The 22,513-nt window shown below is 44.9% G+C and overlaps 1 protein-coding gene across 1 annotated transcript in view; it reads right to left on the bottom strand.

Moving 5' to 3' along the window:
- Positions 1 to 22,513, bottom strand: part of ELK1 (ETS transcription factor ELK1) — a 171,177-nt gene that overhangs the window by 106,546 nt on the left and 42,118 nt on the right. The window lies entirely within an intron of this gene.

Here is a 22,513-nt window from a genome sequence, read left to right on the forward strand (position 1 = left end):
CCATCTCAAGCTAAGGAGCAACTCCCGCTTCAGGACCCAGCAGCAACTCTACACTTCCTTAGAAATGGAGTCATAATCTGGATTATCCTCGAACTCCGACTTTCATAACCGCGCATGGTGACAAAGGTGGAGCAACATCAGGATCTACATGGACCTGTGTCGCTGGCGGTAAAGGTTAAAGCGTGAATGATGTGGAACAGAAGTTAGCAGCTCCTGTGGCCTTCGTCCGGCTGCTCCTAGGAGTATAAACAGACAATGGGCAACCTACCTCATGCTGCCCCAAGCATTATAAGGACTCACAAAAGGCAGCCAACTTCAGACAACCCAAAGGGAGCATAATTACACACTACTCCCAGAAGCATACGCATACACAAAAACAGACTAACTCATGCTGTCCCCTGGAAGCACAGCATAATGCACTCTGCTGCTGAGAGAATATGCGCACCTAAAAGCAGTCTACCGGGGATGTACAGGCATGTACATTCTTGCCACACTACATATCACTTGGACAGTGTCAGTGTGCATGTACAGACACTTACCAATAATACCAGGCGAAGTAGAGGAGAGCTCGTGCATCCTCTGACCCTTGATTACATCACAGGGTTCATTGACAACAAAGGGGCTGTTGAAGAGCTACAAAAAGGTTTTTAAAAGGCCTACTTGGTGCTGAGCGGTAAGGGGACGGGTAAGCAGTGGTACATACAAAAAGGCAGACAACGCTTTATAGTTCTTTGCTTTCTATTCCTGCCACTGCTATCAGGATCTGAGCGCTCCGGTAGTATGCCCAGGGGCAGGGCACGAGTCGGGGGTACACGCGGGTAGACGGCGTCCACCCACTATTTTCACAGGGTGGACGCCGTCCACCCTGCCAAGAACTTGAGCCCCACTGAAAAATATGCTAAATTCTTCTCAGTGTAATTTGCAAACACCGAGACACATCCTGCAGCGCCTGCACGTTGTTGTCTGCCTTCGATCCGCAACAACGTGCAGGCGGAGAGGAAGCTTTCTTAGTTAGCACTTCACACAGATTTAAGAGAGGCAGCTTTTCATTTTGTTCAGTCCCTGTTTACAAGATATGCATTCACTGTAAGAATGTCAGATGTGTTGGTCTTTCCCTGTATTTACACAAAATAAATGTAATTTATAGAGTTCTTACTACCCCTGAGGAAGGGTTGAAATATTTTAAGTACCACTATTTTTTCTTTTATGCACTATGGGTAGAGGAAGTTTACGTGGACAAAAGGCAACATTGTTTTATGTGTAGCTTACAAAAGTGTGAATATTCTGTCTAAATCAGGAGGGTTTGCATGTATACTCGAAATATGCTCCAATGTACTCATGATAGACATGTTAACATATATGTGAGGGCTTAAGATCTGATGTCACTTCTTATGGTGCCACTTCCTGTGATGTCACGCGCTGTGATGTCATACACCGGGATGCCACTTGCATTCTGATTAACTAGGTTAGTCCCCCCACTTCTTTTTTTAGAACTTGTGCCCTGCCCAGGGGTATCAAAAGGCAAGCCAGTGGTAGCAGCTGTGCCCCAACTGAGGTCCAAGGCAGTGTGCTACAAGGCGAGGGAGCACGTCTAGATTCTGTCCTCGGACAAACCTTGCAGACGAGCTTGTGCTTTACCTGGCAGGTTTTGGATAAGCGATCTTCAAAACAAATACCCAGAAGTCCAGCTTTTGGAGTACGAAAATACCGCATTGGTCTGAAAAGACAATCACTTCAGCTCCTCACCCGCAAGTGAATACCACACCACATCTGAAGAAATGTGGAGATGGTTGCAGGTGTAATGGGGCAGGCCGCGCAGGGGTGTTCCTGCTCACCTCCCGGTCCCATTGGTAGCACACATGGTTATGTGACCCCATTGATAAATAAATGGACGGGCTGCACTGAGGCCGACCCGCACTAGAACCCAACGAAGTCTATGTGTCCTGCTTTGCGCGCCGCTGCACTGCGCAGGGCCTACATCTGTGACCCAGCCCTGATCCATACGGGCCGAGTGGCACGACAATTGGAAACGGAGGAAGAGATAGTGGGGCCATATTATCAAGAAAGGGCGATACATTATCGCTGCTTTTATCGGCAGGAAACTGCCGCTAAAGCGTCGATAATGGGCTTGATAATATGCCCTTGTGAATTCCCATAGAAGCCCAGGTTAACACCAGAACCTGTGCTTCTATGGGAATTCACAAGGGCATATTAGCAAGCCTTTATTATCGCTGCTTTATCGGCAGTTGCCTGCCGATAAAAGCTGCGATAATGTATCGCTCTTTCTTGATATTATGGCCCATAGTGCCCCGCATGGCACAGCGTGGCGCAGGCTCTGCTCCGCCAGCACCCTCAGCAGCAGGTCACCGGTACCGGCGTGACTCCACCCATTTGCTCCACCCAATCCAAGTATGTTTTGGCATCAGCTTTTGGCAGCCCAGCAGCTCATGGCCCACCGCCCACACTGAGTCCCTATGCCGATCTGAAGAGACGTGCTCAGCGTGGACAATTTTTGGAAACCCCAAAAGCTTGGGGGAGGAAAAAAAACCAACCTCAAGCCTCCACCTCTATGTCCTAGTATCCATGAGGCACCAGCCAACCAACACCATAAACATACCCCAAATGGAAGTAAACTGCACAGAGGCCCAATCCACACTGAAAGAAACCACAACAGAAAAGAAGCTGTAAGCGCGCCCATCAAGATGGTCAAGCACGCAGCCCACACCTGCACGTAGCCTGTGCCCGGCAGTGCCATGCCAAAGCAGAACTAAGGAGGACCCCGCACAATCGCCAGTGTCCTCAAAACCCCTGAGACCAGAACAAGTGCAGAAAGTCCGCACTTATGACGTCCATACCCAACATCAAACCTTTTGTACTCGCAGGCGCACTATCCTCTCAAGCTGCCAAGTGGGCCATGTGGGTAGATCATCTCGAGACATACTTCGCAACAGTGGCACATGAAGAAGACAGGCAACAACCCATGCTTCTACATCTAGGAGGTGCTGCTGTCCACACACTGTCCAAGAAGATAAGAGAAGCAGGCCCTCCATACTCGTACGCCACGCTGGAAGTGGCCCTCATTTCGCTCCTCTAGCCAATCCGGACTACAAGCGATTCCTGCTCAGCCAAGAGCAAGACACCCGAAGAGTCGGTAGACACATTTTACGCAAGGCTCTGTGAGCTGGCAACACATGCACCCTCCCCGAAGAACAGGATGAAATACGTACCCAATTCATTTGGGGTTGTGCGTCAGCAAAACTGTGCAAAGACATCCTGCAGGTACCCCACATGACAATAAATGATATCTTCTTCATGAGCAGGTCGAAGCAGTTGTCGGATCCGCAAGTGGCCCACATGGAAGTCACTCTCCAACGGGCCATTAGGCCGAACCCATCAACCACGTTCGCACTGCTGCCTTGCCTCAAGCGGAAAAAAAGTCCCAAGACGCAGAAAACTGCCAGACCATGCCGGTGGTGTGGAGGCCCCACATCATATGCACGAGAAAACCCAGGCAAAGGACGGACGTGTTCAGCCTGTGGAAAAATTAACCAATTTGCTAAGGTCTGAAGATCAACGTCAGCTGAAAAGGGACCGAGAAGTAAGACAACCAACCGGTTGGGTGGAAAAGTCGGAGCAGCGGATGGCCACGACATGGACGATGACGAGTCTGTAGGCACCGTCCACGTCATTCATCATAGAACCAAGTCCTTAAACTGGGTTTACTTGCAGGAAGCTATAAAACATTAAGGCCTAGGAGGGAACTTTTTAAGAGCAGTAAGAAACATATACACCGTGCCAGCTGCGAAAGTACTTATAAATGGTAGCTTATCAAAACAAATTCAGATTAAAAGAGGGACGAGACAGGGTTGCCCCTTATCTCCCCACCTTTTTCATTTATACATAGAACCACTGGCTAATATGATAAGGAGATGAGGAAATTACCCCATTTCAATTCAAAGGCTGGGTGAATAAAGTGGCACTATATGCTGATGACTTAATGGTTTACACAAGTGATCTTAATAAGACCCTCCCCGTGATTACGAAGTTGTTCGCTGATATTAGAGAAATTTCAGGCTATCAAGTAAATATTCAGAAAACAGAAATAATGCATTGGAATGTAGAAAACCCAATGGTGGAAACAAAAAACAGAATTAAGTATTTGGGAATAGAGGTCTTGAAAACACTGAGGAAATTGCACAGGTAAATCTGAACTTAAAAATTAAGGAGATTAGGTTGCTTATCCATCTCCTTTCTGGGGCGCCCAAACGTGATTAAAATGTCCATTCTATCAAAGTTTACTTTCTTATTTAATGCTATACCTTTAGAATTTAAGACCCCATGGCTAAAAAAGATACAAAGCGAAATTAATGGGTTTATCTGGGCCTCCAAAGGGGTAAGAATAGCATGGAGAAAACTTTGCCAGAGGAAATATCAAGGGTGTATTGCAAGCCCAGACCTGCTTTCTTACTGTAGGGCCTTTCACTTTAAGCACATAAGAAACCTCTTTAGACTTCATGCAGATTATCCTTCTTACTGGAAAGCTGTAACAGAGGGAGATCATTGTCTATATAAGTTCGGACATCCAAAATCTTTCAAGAAGATTAAACTAAAAGTACCTATTACTGCATACAAGTTATGGTACGAAATCAGAAGAATATGGAAGATTCCGTACTACAGCTGGTTAGCACCTATTTGGAGGTCTCCAGGAACCCCGGAGTGTCTAAACATTTCTTTAGCAACATCACTGAGGGAATCAGGAATAACAAGATGGGTTCAGTTGTTTGATGCTGGTTCACTTAAAAGTTGGAATTCATTATTTGAAGCAACACAGGGTAAGATTTCCAAGTTTAAATACTATCAGTTAATGAGTTGGTCAAAAAATCAGGGAAACATTTTAGAAACCACAGAAAAACTGGAGAATGAACTTCTAAGTGATGTACGGAAAAAATAAATTTCGAAATGGTACTGGCACTTGATACAAACGAGACGACGAATTTACAGTCCCAGACGAAGTATGGAGGAAGATCTTCCCAGGACAAGACTTGCAACATCTTTGGCAAGTATCCTGCACTCTTTTATGGCAAACTATAGTTTCTGCACCTCTTAGGAGAAACCATCTTTTTACCTTACATAGGTCTTATTGGACTCCGGAAAGACTTTCCAAAATGAACAACCAGGTGGTAAGGAAATGCCCAAAATGTGGGGATCCAAAGGCGAACGACGTCCATATGTTTTACCAGTGTCCACAACTGGGAATCTTCTGGGAAGAAGTGGGTAAAACTATCAATTAAAGTTCTAGAAACAAATATCGAGGTAAGCCCACAAATTGTTATTTTTGGTATTTTGGACAGTAATATTTCTACTACTGTAAAAAGTAAAAAAACAAAAATGATTATTATTTAGTTTAATTTTATTAGCTAGGCGTGAGATATGTATAAATTGGATACCTACCACTCCTCCAAGGGTGTTGGAGTGGATTTGCGCAGTAAGAAAGGTTAGGCTATTGGACAAGCTAAGAGGGAAGAGAAATAAAACTAAGTACTGGGATTTATGGGACAAAAAATATGAGGTAGGGTAGGGAGGAATGTCCGATGATTACACACAATGCGGTCTTGCAGATTTGAATGGTTGGCATGGGGGTTCCGTGACCGACATTCAAATGAATCTAAAGGTTCTAAGACATGACCCAATCCTCGGTACTAAAACAAAGGGTGGTCTCCATTCATCTCGAATGAAATCACGATAAGGGATCTTGTCTAATGTAACCATATAAATCGCATAAATGCAGAAAAAAGCAGTTTAAAAAAAATAAGTAAATAGAATCAAGTCCTAGCCGAGTCCGCAGGACCCCACGATGCCAAATTATGACGGAAGAACAACCGCTAGTGGCGCTAATCAACACAGGAGCCTCAATTAAAATCCTACCCCTGTCACTGCACCAGGATATGACCACATCTGCGGTTTTGCGCCCAACCACCACAAGAGTGTACACCTACGCCACCTCCAAGTGCCTCCCATTTGCAGGAGTGTTCAATGCCACCATCAGCCACAAAGGACAAGCCATCAGAACAAATGTATATGTCACCAAAGGAGAAGTGAACATGTTGCTCAGCTGCCACACCGCTGACCAGTTACAGCTAGTCCAGTTTGCATTTGGGGTCCAAATCAGCGCCTTTGACTCCTTGCTTGGAGAGTTTGAACAACTCTTCAAAGGCATCGGATGCCTAAAAGATCAGGCAGTCCACCTTCATATTGATCAGACGGTGGAACCAGTTGCGCTGCTTCACTGGCGAGTGGCGTTCCACCTATGCCCCAAAAAGGAAGGGGAGCTGCTTAAGCTGGAGAAAGCGCACATCATCGAGAAGGTGGAGGGACCGAAGCCATGGGTGTCGCCGATCATTGTCGCTCCCAAGCCCACGCAGTCTTGGGAGGTGCGATGTGCTGACATGAGAAACCCAAACACAGTGATCAAGAGAGAACGACACATAACATCTACAGTAGATGACATCATGGGGTAGCTGGCAGGCTCCCAGTGGTTTTCCAAGATGGATCTACATTCAGGATACGACCAGATCCACTCGCACCTAAATCAAGATATGTGACCACTCTCTCCACTCATCTAGGGTTATGCTTATAGAAACGCCTCAACTTTGGCATCTCCAGCACTGCGCAGGTGTTCCAGGACATTATCCAAGGGGTACTGGTGGGCCTGACTGGCGTCTTGAATGTCAGTGATGTCTTGGTCCATGCCTGCACCTTGGAAGAACATCTCCATCGATTACGGTCCGTGTTCGACTCCAAAGCTGCAACCTCACCCTACACAAGGAGAAGTGTTTGTTTCTTCGGATATCAGTTTTATGCAAAAGGAATCACACCTGATCCGTCCAAGGTCGTCCAAGGTCGGTGACATCCAAAATGCACCTGCCTCCTCCACTGTCACCAAAGTGAGGAGTTTCTTAGGAATGGTCCCCTACAGTGGCCATTTCGAGCAGAACCTGAACCAATTCACCCAACCACCGCGGCCCGTCCATTGGGGGCGTTGGGGCGTTGCCCCCCGCCCGCACCCGCAGCTCCCTCGGCGTACTGCTCGGAACTTAGTAAACTCTCAGTTTACTTCAGTTCAAAGACGCCGAGGCACAACGCCTGTCAATCAGCATGATGCAGGACCGCCCACCCCCTTCAGAGGCTGAAGGGGGTGGGCGGTCCTGTGTCATGTTGACTGACAGGCATAAGGCATTGTCTGGGGCAGGCAGCAGCACACAGGTGCACATGAGGGGGGACGGAGGCACATTTTTCAGCCTTGCCCACGCATGCGCACTTGTGCCTACTCGCATGCCCATAGAAGAGCGAAACCTCGCTCTCCTAATGGGCAGGCGGGCAGAAAGCAACCATGCCCTGTGTCAATCCTGGCGCTGCTTCAGCGCCAGGATTGGCTGAGGACGGAGGGCGGGATTTCCGCTCCAGCAGTTGTAGGCGCCAAGGTCCCAGAACAGAAGATGCAGCACTGACCGGCGGCGTTCAGGTAAGTTTCTTTCTTTAATTCCCCGGTCCCCCCCCCCCCCGACCCCCGGGCCCCCACGAATGTGAAGCAAGCAAACAGCGATTCGTGCTGGACTGTTTAAAGTAACATTCTTGTAGTGGACTTCACTCCAGATCAAAGCAGCAAGAGCGCTAAGTGAATATTGATGAATGATGTCATGCAAACGGCACATTTAACCTGGGAATTGCAGATGATGTTAAATAACAAACGAGAGAGTAAGGGATTTCACACCTATCAATGTGAGTTGAGAACTCCTGGTCCCCAGAATTAATTACAAAAACAATGGAGGAGTATCTACTCAAAACAGAGAGAACAAAAAAGGGGGGTTCCTCTGGATACGGGCTCAAGTGCTCAATTCAGCATCATGTGCCTCAGCCTGTTTTAGGATAAAGCATATCCTTATAAAAGACCCCTCACTCACCAACCTAGTTGGTGACATGCTTCATCATCGGGGTCCCACCCCATAGGCCGAGTGCCTATAGGGTGTACTGCGACACCTGATTACAGTGGAGCTGGTTCGTTTTTCTTTTATATATACAGGGCGATCAAACAAGTGATTTAAAAAGGCCAACACTACTCACTGCAAGTTATTTATTCTTGAGTGCTTGAACCCTTAATTAAAAACGTGTTGCACCTATGCCTAATTAGGTAGGCTTCGGTGATATGATTAGTGTTTGATAAAAATAGCTAAGTGTGCTATGTGAGGTGTGATAAATGCTATAGGTTAAAAAGGTCTACATGTTTCAACCATTGTGTTATTCATTGGTTTTCGTCAGGACCATGAGAATGAACTGGGTGGTCCACACACGCTAAGGTGCGTCCTGCCCTAGTCCAAAGTTAGAGTGCACAAATTGTGGACTCGTGTAAAATAAGTGCTTATTCTTTTGTTCAAAGAAAAAACCTGTAAAAACAGGGAAACAAAAAACAAACAGGGCGGGGTCACATACAGGGGTAGACAATACATATATGCCACATTTAACATATAAAGTCATACCGAGTCAATAGTTGGTGATAATCCTAAGTTGTGAAACAGAGGGATTCATCTAGTTGTGTTACGTTGCTACAGTGCTACTACAAGACTGTGGCTGGTTGCTACTCGAATAATGCCAAAGAAGTGGTGTCGGCCTGGTTTTGGCATTTGGTGAATAGCTGGTGAAAATTAATTTCGGCGTGCTATGAGTGAGTGATCTCTACTTGTGATCACGAAGTGAACGGCTGCTGAAATTTGTGGGCAGTCGTGACGTCGCTGTTTGTGAATAGCGACTGGTATAATATTTTGCTTACGCTTCCTTGCGGTATTTGCCGCTTCATGGGCACCTGCACTTCCAAGACGGCAAGAGTCCGTCTCCTTAAAGTCGTTACGTAGCAAAAGGGGAAAAAGAGAAAAGGTTTGCCCAGTTTAAGTTTCCTGGCAGTTTGTACATGTGACATTGCCAGCGGGCTTTTTATTCAGAAAAGCGAGGAACCACTTGTTCCTTCTTTCAAACGATCGCGCATCACTTACTTGCTGCTTCTGATCATCAGGCGGTAAACCTACTTGGTTCCGGCTGGTGGTGCCCCGAGGAGTAACCGGTGCTCACTGTGGCTGCCGGTAAAGTACCGTTTGGAGCGCTTCCTGGTTGGGCGTGGCCGTATCACGTGGTGTAATCACGTGACCTGCCGTTTGGCCAATCAGGTTACTCCGAGGGCGGCGCTCCCGGGTGATGTCAGCGGTCTCTAGCAGAAACGACGGGGGCAAGACTCTTGTTTACGTTTCTATGGAGACCAATCGCATTTAGTATGGAATCGTTTTTTATGTATTTTTAAGGGCATTTCTTCATTTCCAAGACCAGTTGGGAATATACTTATTTTTAACGGATCAGCGGGCAGAGTCAGAATTCATATTCGACTTTGTTAAATGTATAATTTTGAAATCTTAGTTTTGCTAGGTGGTTACGCAATTTGTGAACACATCATGAAATTATATGGGAAGGTATTTATGTCAATACACTGTTCCACGGGATATTGTCGTTCAAGCCAGACTTGTGGGTAGACAATCTGTATACCCATCTTTGCTCCTTTTCAAAAAGTCGTTTAGTAAGATTAGTTCCTGGCTTGACTTGCTCAATAATAGTCCATTCCAAGTCATCTGGTGTATGGCCTTTTGAAAGAAAATGTTCAGTGAGTCTAGTGTTAGTCTTTTGGCACCTAATAGTGCTTCTATGCTCACCTATCCGGAGTTTAATCTTCCGGCTCGTCATACCCTCGTATCTTAGGTCACACGGGCATGTGAGCATGTAGACAACATTCTCACTGTTGCAATTCGTATGACTCCTGATAGTCCAGGTTTTATTTGGTTCCAATTGCAGTGTTTTTGTGTTCTTTGTGAAGGGGCAGACACTGCAGGTTCCACATTTGTAGTGGCCTGTCACTTTCGGTAAATCCCATAGAGTTGTTTGTGTTTCCCTTTCTGGGATTGTCTTTTTTGGTCGTGTGTTGACCACCCTGTCCTTTATGCTCTGTGCTCTTTTGAAAGAAAACAAGGGTTTTTCCCACCTCAAGTTGCCAGTATTTAGGATATTCCACTGTTTCCTTATTATACGGGAAGCGTCCTTGGAAATGGTGTTATAAGTAGTAACACATGTCAGGGGTATTTCTCCTGCTGATTTGTTTGTCTGTTCTAAGAGACCGGAACGCGGTTGATTCCGCGCACGTTTTTGGCTTTTTTGGAGAATCTTGGTCGGATACCCCCGATTTTGCAACTTCTTGGTGAGATCCCTTGCTTGATTCTTGTAATCTGCAAGTTCACTGCAGTTCCTACGAAGCCTCAGATATTGGCCGTAGGGTAGGTTCTCACGCAAAGGTCTTGGGTGTAGCAACCAGCCACAGTCTTGTAGTAGCACTGTAGCAACGTAACACAACTAGATGAATCCCTCTGTTTCACAACTTAGGATTATCATCAACTATTGACTCGGTATGACTTTATATGTTAAATGTGGCATATATGTATTGTCTACCCCTGTATGTGACCCCGCCCTGTTTGTTTTTTGTTTCCCTGTTTTTACAGGTTTTTTCTTTGAACAAAAGAATAAGCACTTATTTTACACGAGTCCACAATTTGTGCACTCTAACTTTGGACTAGTGTAGGACGCACCTTAGCGTGTGTGGACCACCCAGTTCATTCTCATGGTCCTGACGAAAACCAATGAATAATACAATGGTTGAAACATGTAGACCTTTTTAACCTATAGCATTTATCACACCTCACATAGCACACTTAGCTATTTTTATCAAACACTAATCATATCACCGAAGCCTACCTAATTAGGCATAGGTGCAACACGTTTTTAATTAAGGGTTCAAGCACTCAAGAATAAATAACTTGCAGTGAGTAGTGTTGGCCCTTTTTAAATCACTTGTTTGATCGCCCTGTATATATAAAAGAAAAACGAACCAGCTCCACTGTAATCAGGTGTCGCAGCACACCCTATAGGCACTCGGCCTATGGGGTGGGACCCCGATGATGAAGCATGTCACCAACTAGGTTGGTGAGTGAGGGGTCTTTTATAAGGATATGCTTTATCCTAAAACAGGCTGAGGCACATGATGCTGAATTGAGCACTTGAGCCCGTATCCAGAGGAACCCCCCTTTTTTGTTCTCTCTGTTTTGAGTAGATACTCCTCCATTGTTTTTGTAATTGCAGATGATGCACAGTGCTCCGTCCTGCCACCAGCGCATTTCAGCTTGAGGTTAAAATGACCGGATGGGGTTACGTTTTTGCAAACAAACTCTGACTGCCCTGGCCTTGACCCCAGTACCGAGTCGAATAAAAGGCCCTCTCGGGTTTAGTATGAAGAAGATTCTATTTCTATTCTATTTCTAGTGTGCACGTGGAAGCGAAGACGAATGAAAACTGTGCCGATTTTTACTTGATAATTAGGGGCAAAGAGCGGACATGTTTCCACAATCTGGTGTTTATAATTCCAATTGGTGTAATGTTCTGTGATGCATGGCATTCCACCATATAGACACTTTTGGATTAACGACTCCTTCTCAAGTAACTGACTGCTGCTTTTAAACATATGTTGGTGGAGGATGTTATGATACTTTGAAATGACCAGTTCTGTTGCTTTTACTTCCAGTGAGCTAAAAGGTGGTCAGTCGTGTATATGCACATATAAAACGTCTTGCAATTCCGATCTGGAAATGATGTGGCCTGACGCTATCTGTGGAAAGCACACATTTTGATGGGGTTCACCACTCTTGGTGGAGGTTGGGTTAACCAACAGGGATATTGTCAAGCTGCAGGCGGTTCGGATTTTTGTGCACACCATACCTGTGTTAAGCAAGTAGTTCGAGTAACAAACACGAATGAGAAGGGCGTTGTGTGCCTTTGTTCATGCCTCTGTGTGTATGACATGCGGTGACACTTGTCTTCACACGCACACATAATATGTGTGGTTAGCCCACAGCAGTGTTCCACCCTTGTTTTACTTTGTTAACCACTTGGGAGCTAGTAAACAAACCTCCCCAGTGCTGCGCTGTCCATTATCCAGTGCTGAACTGGACGTCCAGCGGTCGCACGCAGCACTGGGGAGGTAGTGCCCGTGACGACCGTTGGCCGACGGCAGCACTTAAGGGGTTAATATGAGACAGTTTGCGGTAATTTATTGTGTATTCTCAATCTCAGGTAACACTGGCGGAGCCTACTACCAAATCTCCCCTTCAGCTACTACTAGGTGTGTTGATACCAAAACCAATTTTGTTCTGTCTACAGAAGGTGGACAGTACACCTGTCAGCATACAGGCCGCGTATTTACATATTTACTTTGAGCACAGAAATCTATAGCCATGATTTAGTCCACTTTGTTTATTATGCTAAGCGATCTTTGTAAACTCTCACATGAAGATTGTAATTGTGTTTTCATATTAGAATCCGCATAATTCCTTTACCAAATGTACATTACGTTTGTAATGCTCTTTGAATCTTCTATGTTTAAACTGTCTCAGATTACACGCTGTTATCCAACTCCGCCTTTCATACTTTTGTTATAGTAAATACCATTAATTCAAAAGCATGTGTTGTTTAAGGCACTGAGAGAGTGCTGGGTCTTCAGTTTATGGAGTAAGGGTGCTGTGTATTGTGTCCAAGAAGATAAGGTGCCGACTGAGTACTGATTAAGGGGTGGGAGGAGTATGCAGGAGGGGTGAGAGAGCGACAAGAGAAACATGAGGGAGAGAATAGAGCGTGTGGAGGGAGAGAGAGAAAAGTAGTGGAAGAGGGGAGGAGAAAAAGTGTGCGCACTTGGAGGAGAGAGAAATATATGGAAAGAGTGACAGGAGATACAGAGGGAAAAGAAAATACAAACCACAAAGAAAGGAGAAAGAGGCAGACTAGAGTGAGCAAGCAGAGAGAGTAAGCAAGAGCAAGACAGGTAAATAATGGGAGGTGGAGAAAGAGAGAGGGAACGAAAGAGGAAGGAGGAAGAGAGGGGAGAGACAGAAGTGTAAAAGAGAAGAATAGAAGATGAAGATAGAGCAGGAGAGGAGTATAAAGAAAGAAAAAGATAGAGAAGAGTTAGAAGGATAAGGGAAGAGAGAAGACGAGAGACCACATGCTGCGATTTCTGTAATAAACACAAGATGATGGATGGAGTGCTGAAACTTTTCAACCACTCACCCCCAGTTAAGACAGCTGGGTTTAATCCATTGCTCTTTTGCTCACCGTGGAATCCTAGTTTGGACCTAGTCATATGAATATCAGTCTTGAACCTGCTCCTCATGGGAACAGTCCAGCACAAACTGCCAGTTTGCTATGTTTGCCCTAAGTGGGATGGGTACGCCGGGCTCGCTCGCAGCGGTTCAGTATGACAATAATTTTACGCCTCACCACTTTCAAATGTCACCAGCCGCCACTCCAAGGCAATGGGGTCCGGAGCAAGAAAAGTAATTCCAGGACACAAAGCAAACTCTGACCGCTGACACCACCCTGTTTACTTCAACCCCAGTAAAGAGGTCTGGCTGTCGGTAGATCCAAGCCCCACAGGTCTGGGAGCAGTCCAGTCTCGGAAGCAGCAATGCGGAGAGTGGGCTTCCGTCGCTTCCGCCAGCCAGGCCCTCACTCCCACCAAACAAAGGTATTCTCACATTGAGAAAGAGGCGATCACAATCCACTGGGGCTGTAGACAATTCCTCATCTACCTCTGCGGGCATCCATTCGTTGTTAACACAGACCACAAGCCTCTTCTGCCATTTTTCAAAGGTTCAGCGTCTAAGCCTCCGCTGAGAATTGAGAAATGGATCCTACAACTCCAAGAGTATCCACAGCTCCAAGAGTATCACTTCTCCGTGGAGTACCAACCTGTGGCTCACAACTGGACGGACTACCTCTCCAAGCATGCCTTGCCCTCCACCCCTGAGAAAAACAAGAGATCAGAGAGGCCGAGGAGTACGTGATAGTTGTGGTAGAGGGATCTCGCCCGCTTCCCATCTCACTAGACGAGATTATCAAAGCCGCGCAGGAGGATTACTGCCTCCAACAAGCTATAACAGCCACCCAGGCACAGGCAACGGCCCATCCTTCAACAACCAGGAGCTGCGGAGCTACCTCATCATTACCAGAGGGACCAAACACCACAGGATTACCCCCCGTTGGCCTTCTGTGGTCGAACGGTTTATGCGAACCATCACACAAACTATCTGCATTGCACCTGCCGAGAAGCAGTGCATTGAGAAAGCCATCTACACGTTCTAGAAAGATTAAGGGCCATATTATCAAGACCGGCGATAAAATTATCGCCGCTTTAGTGGCAGGAAACTGCGATAATGGGCTTGATAATATGTCCTTGAGAATTCCCATAGAAGCCCATGTTAACACCACAACATGGGCTTCTATGGGAATTCACAAGGGCGTATTATCAAGCCCCTTATCGCCGCTTTAGCGGCAGTTTCCTGCCGCTAAAGCAGCGATAATTTTTATCGCCGGTCTTGATAATATGGCCCTAACTCCCTGAGAGACCCTTCTTTTTCTCCGTCTTCCTGCATGTGGGAGGAGCCAGTTGAATCAGCTGCCACGTCCCCTGAGACGGAGAAGGCACGCACCGGGACCGAGTTGCCTGGGCTCGTGTGGGGTCTCCCAAGGTTCCACCTCAAGACAAACCCAACGCCATCTCAACAGTTCCTGGACTACATGTCGGCCAGTGTGAGCTAAAAGGCAAACGTTCCGTACCCTTTTTTCTGACTCACTGTCTGTGCCTATATGTATAAACTGTATAAAAGTACTTAGCCCTTGTATAGGGCGGTCCTGTTTCTGGGACACTGTTTGCTCAATCTGTTCATGAGAATTACATAGTTCTGGCATTTAGCCATTTTGGTTTTCTGATTTATATTTGTTAAAATAAAGGAGGAATGTAATGGGGCAGGTCGCGCAGTGGTGTTCCTGCTCATACACTGGCCTGACCGCACCCATTTAGTAGGACACACAGTCATGTGACCACATGGATAAATAAACAGGCGGTACTTCACTAAGACAGTCCCACACTAAAACTCAACCAAGTGTGCGTGTGTCCTGCATTGCACTCCGCTGCACCGCCCATGGCCTACACGTGTCCTGGCCCAGATACAAAATGGCCCCGATGACACAACCGTAGGGGAGGCAGATGGGTTGGCACATGGGCGTAACCAAGCTCCATCCACTGCAGCAGGAGGCCTTGGGACTGTCCCGCCCTCCAGTAGCTTTAGGCCTGGACACTCGATCCTACAATCACAGCAGAGGACCCCGTCCTGTGTCAAAATAACCTCCTGGAAAAGCTAGTTCTCTTTGCCAAAAACATTAAATGGTTCAGATACAGCTTACATGTCTGATCTGAGCACTTAAACTGTTCGACAAAGTACGACCAATGCAATCCCCCAAAAACTCAAAAGGATGCCATAACGGAAGAAGCTGGCATCAAAGAAAAGAACATCAAAGAAGGGTGACAAACCTCCACCCAACTTCAGAGACTTGAAATTAGCATGTCTAAACCTAGATTGAATTACAGGGTCTGATTTTGGGGTGCTGCTTTCATTACCTCTCCATCATACAATGTGCCTTTACTAATCTAACATCTCTGTATAATCGTTTGTTCTTTTCCCTTGTAGGCGCGGTCCTCTTTGATATAAACCATACCATTCATTATGAGGGCCTTTTAATGTGAATACAAAAAGGCTGAAACTGGAGCGGGCTGTGCTGCTTTTCTGTCGCTTCCCGCCTGGAAATGTGTCAAAACCAGACCGAGCCCATGGGCACAGCCAGGCCAGGAGACCAAGCCGGTCGAGAAGCACAATGCAACCATTGTTGGCCGACACAAAGCCGACAAGCAGCGAGCGGGGGCCTAGACACTCAGAAAACAAGCAGGCTCCTTTTACAGTTCACAGGCTGTCTTTTGTCTCTACGCTACACGCCTTAAGGAGTCCACTAAAGAACATGTCCAACCCTGCCCCCAAGACCACCACGGCCTTGCGAGTACCCGCAGCTCCACAAGTCTCCAAGTTGGATGGACTCTTCTGGTCTCAGAACCTGTGCAAGTATTTGCTCACAGTTTGCTTGTCCTCCCTCCCTCAAGCATAATTCAAGCATAATTTATAATTCCCTCAAACATACAGGTAGATGCATCAAGCATTTTTGCGAGCGCAAACGGTGCGAATCGCAAAATTCGGCCGTTTGCGACCGCAAAAATGGCATTTTAGGCCCATAGGAATGAATGGGAAAGCCATTCCATATTTGCGATTAGCAATTAGCGAATCGCAAATAAGGAATCAGTAGGAATCGCAAATAACATTGGGATTCCTACATGCATCCCGTTTGGCGAGTCTTTAATAGCGAATCCTTAAAATTCGCTATTAAGGACTCGCAGAACATAACTTTGATGCATCTGGGGGATAATCCCTTAAGGATCAGATGCTGGCAGAGGAGCACACCCTTGATACTTCCAACAGGGCAAGGCCCCTGCTATTCCACACAAATTCTATTGTTATGCAATGGAAAAAAGCACAAGCCAGTCAACAAGTAACAGTGATTGTGGCAAGTTTCCCATTTGCTGGTGTACTCAGTAATGCAATTTCATGTTTCTGGTGCTTTTCAAAACATTGCTCAAGTAGCAGGGTTGTTATGGAGGAGATTTAGCACAATATGCACAACTGCTTTGGAGAGATGACTCCAAGACATGCCCTTTAACCTTGAAATGAGAGGGGTCCCCTGCAGAGAGGGTGTTCTTCCAAATCTGGAAATCCACCTCCAGCCTCTATGAAGTGGATGGATGTCAACAGTGAGCTAAACAATGAACGCAACTTGGGTACAGAACCCCTAATGAGCGGTAGCACCAGAAAACTTTGTTATGATTTTGGTTTATCAACAGTCCTTTTTCGATGCACCCCTAGTTCATGAAGTCACACTGCATTCTTCCTATCACAACCCCACTGCCAAGAAGAGGACTTTTAGCAAGGATGTAGTCAGGCCTGCCTGGCAGCACAATACAGGCCAGAAAGAAGCAGTTTATGTTCCACATCCAATTTTCACATGCAGATGAAAAGCTCCCTTCAAAATGGCGATCCTGAGACCGGAAGCCCTGCGTAAGGATCATCTTGACTTGCCACGTTTCGCTGTATCGAGTATTAAAGTCCAGTTATCTGACCGACTGCACCAACATCAAATTGTGATAACAGACCTCAGGGTACCCAGCGTTTACACTCATGTCAGGTCATAAGTGACCAAGACATGGTGCTGAGGTTTCATTACTAATACCCACAGCACAAAACCTTTCAAAAAGGGTCTCCGTCCCCCAGGAAAATCAAGAGCATATCTACTTTGGAGAGATGCAGGCCTCGCCCAAAAGGAGATCCGAATACAGCGGAACCAGCAAACCTTCCTCTCCAGTGAAAATCTGCTCTATCTAGCTCATCGTTCACAAGCAACGCGCTGCTTTGTAGAAACGCACTGCTTTGTATTACAAACCTCCTGTTCATTCATAGAAACTCACTGTTTTATAGAAACGCACTGCTTTGTATTACAAAACTCCTGTGCATTCATAGAAACGCACTGCTTTGTATTACAAAACTCCTGTTCATTCATAGAAACTCACTGTTTTATAGAAACGTACTGCTTTGTATTACAAAACTCCTGTGCATTCATAGAAACTCACTGTTTTATAGAAACGCACTGCTTTGTATTACAAAACTCCTGTTCATTAATAGAAACTCACTGTTTTATAGAAACGCACTGCTTTGTATTACAAAACTCCTGTGCATTCATTCATACACACGCACTGCACTGCTTTGGATTACAAAACTCTCATGCACTCATAGAAACGCACTGCTTTATATTACAAACCTCCTGTTCATTCATAGAAACTCACTGTTTTATAGAAACGCACTGCGTTGTATTACAAAACTCCTGTGCATTCATAGAAACGCACTGCTTTGTATTACAAAACTCCTGTTCATTCATAGAAACTCACTGTTTTATAGAAACGCACTGCTTTGTATTACAAAACTCCTGTGCATTCATAGAAACTCACTGTTTTATAGAAACGCACTGCTTTGTATTACAAAACTCCTGTTCATTAATAGAAACTCACTGTTTTATAGAAACGCACTGCTTTGTATTACAAAACTCCTGTGCATTCATTCATACACACGCACTGCACTGCTTTGGATTACAAAACTCCTATGCACTCATAGAAACGCACTGCTTTATATTACAAACCTCCTGTTCATTCATAGAAACTCACTGTTTTATAGAAACGCACTGCGTTGTATTACAAAACTCCTGTGCATTCATAGAAACGCACTGCTTTGTATTACAAAACTCCTGTGCATTCATAGAAACGCACTGCTTTGTATTACAAACCTCCTGTTCATTCATAGAAACTCACTGTTTTATAGAAACGCACTGCTTTGTATTACAAAACTCCTGTGCATTCATAGAAACGCACTGCTTTGTATTACAAAACTCCTGTTCATTCATAGAAACTCACTGTTTTATAGAAACGCACTGCTTTGTATTACAAAACTCCTGTGCATTCATAGAAACTCACTGTTTTATAGAAACGCACTGCTTTGTATTACAAAACTCCTGTTCATTAATAGAAACTCACTGTTTTATAGAAACGCACTGCTTTGTATTACAAAACTCCTGTGCATTCATTCATACACACGCACTGCACTGCTTTGGATTACAAAACTCTCATGCACTCATAGAAACGCACTGCTTTATATTACAAACCTCCTGTTCATTCATAGAAACTCACTGTTTTATAGAAACGCACTGCGTTGTATTACAAAACTCCTGTGCATTCATAGAAACGCACTGCTTTGTATTACAAAATTCTGGTGCATTCATAGAAACACACTGCTTTGTATTACAAAACTCTTGTGCATTCATAGAAACACACTGCTTTGTATTACAAAATTCTGATGCATTCATAGAAACACACTGGTTTGTATTACAAAACTCTTGTGCATTCATAGAAACGCACTGCTTTGTATTACAAAATTCTGGTGCATTCATAGAAACACACTGCTTTGTATTACAAAACTCTTGTGCATTCATAGAAACACACTGCTTTGTATTACAAAACTCCTGTGCATTCATAGAAACACACTGGTTTGTATTACAAAACTCCTGTGCATTCATAGAAAAGCACTGCTATGTATTACAACACACTGCTTTGTATTACAAAACTCCTGTTCATTCATAGAAACTCACTGTTTTATAGAAACGCACTGCTTTGTATTACAAAACTCCTGTGCATTCATACACACGCACTGCTTTGTATTACAAAACTCCTGTTCATTCATAGAAACACTGTTTTATAGAAACGCACTGCTTTGTATTACAAAACTCCTGTGCATTCATACACACGCACTGCACTGCTTTGTATTACAAAACTCCTATGCACTCATAGAAACGCACTGCTTTATATTACAAACCTCTTGTTCATTCATAGAAACTCACTGTTTTATAGAAACGTACTGGTTCGTATTACAAAACTCTTGTGCATTCATAGAAACGCACTGCTTTGTATTACAAAACTCTTGTGCATTCATAGAAACGCACTGCTTTGTATTACAAAATTCTGATGCATTCATAGAAACACACTGCTTTGTATTACAAAACTCCTGTGTATTCACAGAAACGCACTGCGGAGGCTTATAAAATCTATCTATCTATACTAATATAATAAAGAGAGAGCCCAAACCTTTGAGGCAGGTAATCTCAGGAACCACAGCACCAACCACAACACCCAATACAGCGTTGGAAATTGGCAGTTGCAGCAGAAGGACATAGGCTATGCAGACGCCCACCATATACATTTAAAAGGTAAAAGAACCGTGGCAGCAAAGTAGTCCCTTGTGGGCGTGTCTGCGTTGTGCTGTGGGCATGTGCTGGGGGCGTGACAAACGCTGGGGGCTTGTGCTACGTTCTGCCCTTCATGCCATGTCTCATATTGTGTGTTAATCCCACCCTGCTCCCTTTAAATACCCCTGCACCCCATAATCATAACCCACCCTTACTGCTTAAAAAAAAAAACCAACACCCTTAAACAGTAACCCATCTTAACTCTATAAATATGCCCTGTACCCCAAAACCCAAACCTATCCCTAAACCCTAAAAATACCCCCGTACCCCAAAACCCAAACCTAGCCCTGAACCCTATAAATACCCCTGTACCTGAAAACCCAAACCTACCCCATAACCCATAAAATACCCCTGTACCCCTGTACCCCAAACCTAGCCCTGAACCCTAAAAATACCACTGTACCCCAAAACCCAAACCTACCCCTGAACCCTAAAATACCCCTGTACCCCAAAACCCACACCTAGCCCTGAACCCTTAAAATACCTCTGTACCCCCAAACCTACCCCTGAACCCTAAAAATACCCCTGTACCCCAAAACCCAAACCTAGCCCTGAACCCTAAAAATACCCCTGTACCCCAAAACCCAAACCTAGCCCTGAACCCTTAAAATACCCCTGTACCCCAAAATCCAAACCTACCCCTGAACCCTAAAAATACCCCTATACTCCAAAACCCAAACCTAGCCCTGAACCCTAAAAATACCCCTGTACCCCAAAACCCATACCTATCCCTAAACACTAAAACTACCCCTGTACCCCATAGTCCAAAACTATATCTGAACCTTTAAAATACCCAAACACCCCAAAACATATACCTCAGTACCCCAAATCATATACCCCTATACCCATACTTACCTTATCAAAACATTTTTTTAAAAAGATGCTTTTACCATTAATGCATTTACAACGAATTTCGTTGTAAATGTATGCGTGGTAAAAGCATATAAAATGTAATGCCTTGCGTTATAATGGCATTGCGGAGTCATAGTACTTTCGTAATGAAAGTATGCGGAGTGATGGTATGCGGAAAGAAAGTTGCGGAATAATGGGTGTTTACCCTCCCCCGGTAAGTACATTGGTGGCACGGCGGCCCACATCTCCAGCAACATACTCATATTTTTTCACCACTCATTTGAAAAATGCACAGGTCTCTCTCATTGATGGCCAGCATCGACATACACTTTTAGACACACGTCCGCCACAAGTTCTAGAATTGCAAACTTTAGAGCAGGGGAGCTACGTTTGAATCTCTGCATCAGCTCAACATCCTGTGATTCCAGGCAAATCGCTTTGTCTCCCCGTGCCTACCACAAATGAATGTGTTCTTCTGTAATGTAAATTGTGCTCATGCCATGTTGTCGAGTTTGCGCTATATAATATTGCAAGGAAAAATAAAGTAGGGAAACTCGAGTTCACACACTACTGAACGCGCACTCTTAAGTGCATCAGCAGTGCACTGTGAATCGGAGCGTTTCACAGGCCTGTCACAGATAAGAAATGCTATCAAAACGAAATCCTACAAAACAATATACTACTGGCCGGCAGCAATTCATACCCGGACAACGTCGGGACGGGTTGCTAGTTCATGGATAAAACTGAATTGCCCAGTCTTACAAAAATCCTGTGCACTTTCAGAAATGCACTGTTGGGTCTTGCAAACCCCTAACCCTTCAAAGAAATCTATTGTGTAGCTGTACATACTACTGTGCATTTACAGAAATCCACTGTGTGGCTTTATACATCCTGTGAATTCTTGTCAATGGTACATCGGATGGCACCGTTACAAGCATAGGAACAGTGGGGCACTATTGCATGGCACTGACTCGGAATTAATGTATCCTGGCATACTGATTCGGCGTACGTACACGAGACAGATGTGTTTTTAAAGTGCCAACAGGTCTTATTGTGCTGCAAAAGGAGCTCACTGATTTTGGAACAATTTAAACTTATTATGGTGCAGTCCATTTTTATTTTGAAAACAAACACTCGATGGCTGTGCCCCTTTCATTCTGCAGATCCAGACCCACATTTTTTTTAGAAATACCAAGGAACAAAAAACACTGGAGCAAAACAGCCAACAGTTTTGTAAATTTTTCTTTTTTTTTATTCTGCGACTAATGCTTTTTATTTAGCACTCGTGAAAAAAAAAAAACCTTTTTTTCTACCCCTTTGGACTTCCACAACACTGAGGATTCATTCATAAAAGTCTGGCACAAGAGAGAGCTTCCTTGAATCCCACCCACCTGAAACATTTCTGGCACAACCAGAACTTTAATGAAAAACTTTATGTGGATTATTAGAAGCAATTTTCCTGCTGGAGAAACAGCCCTGTATGAAACAATTTAAGTACATCGGTGGATGACCTTCTTGCTTCATACAGCAGTGGTTCGCCATATTGACGTTGTTCACTTGGACAATTCCAGATGTTGTCACCAGCCTCTCTGGCAAAGTGCTCTAGAGCCAGAAAACCATCAGATAAATGTTGGAGGCTAGAAGGAGACCAGGGTATGGAGGTAAAGGGATAAACAGCCAGATTCATGAAAGGAAATCCGGCTCGCAAAGGGCCAGATTCTGAGAATCTGGCCCTTTGCGAGCG

Source organism: Lissotriton helveticus, chromosome 10 (genome assembly GCF_964261635.1).
Source record: "Lissotriton helveticus chromosome 10, aLisHel1.1, whole genome shotgun sequence".
Classification (NCBI taxonomy): domain Eukaryota; kingdom Metazoa; phylum Chordata; class Amphibia; order Caudata; family Salamandridae; genus Lissotriton; species Lissotriton helveticus.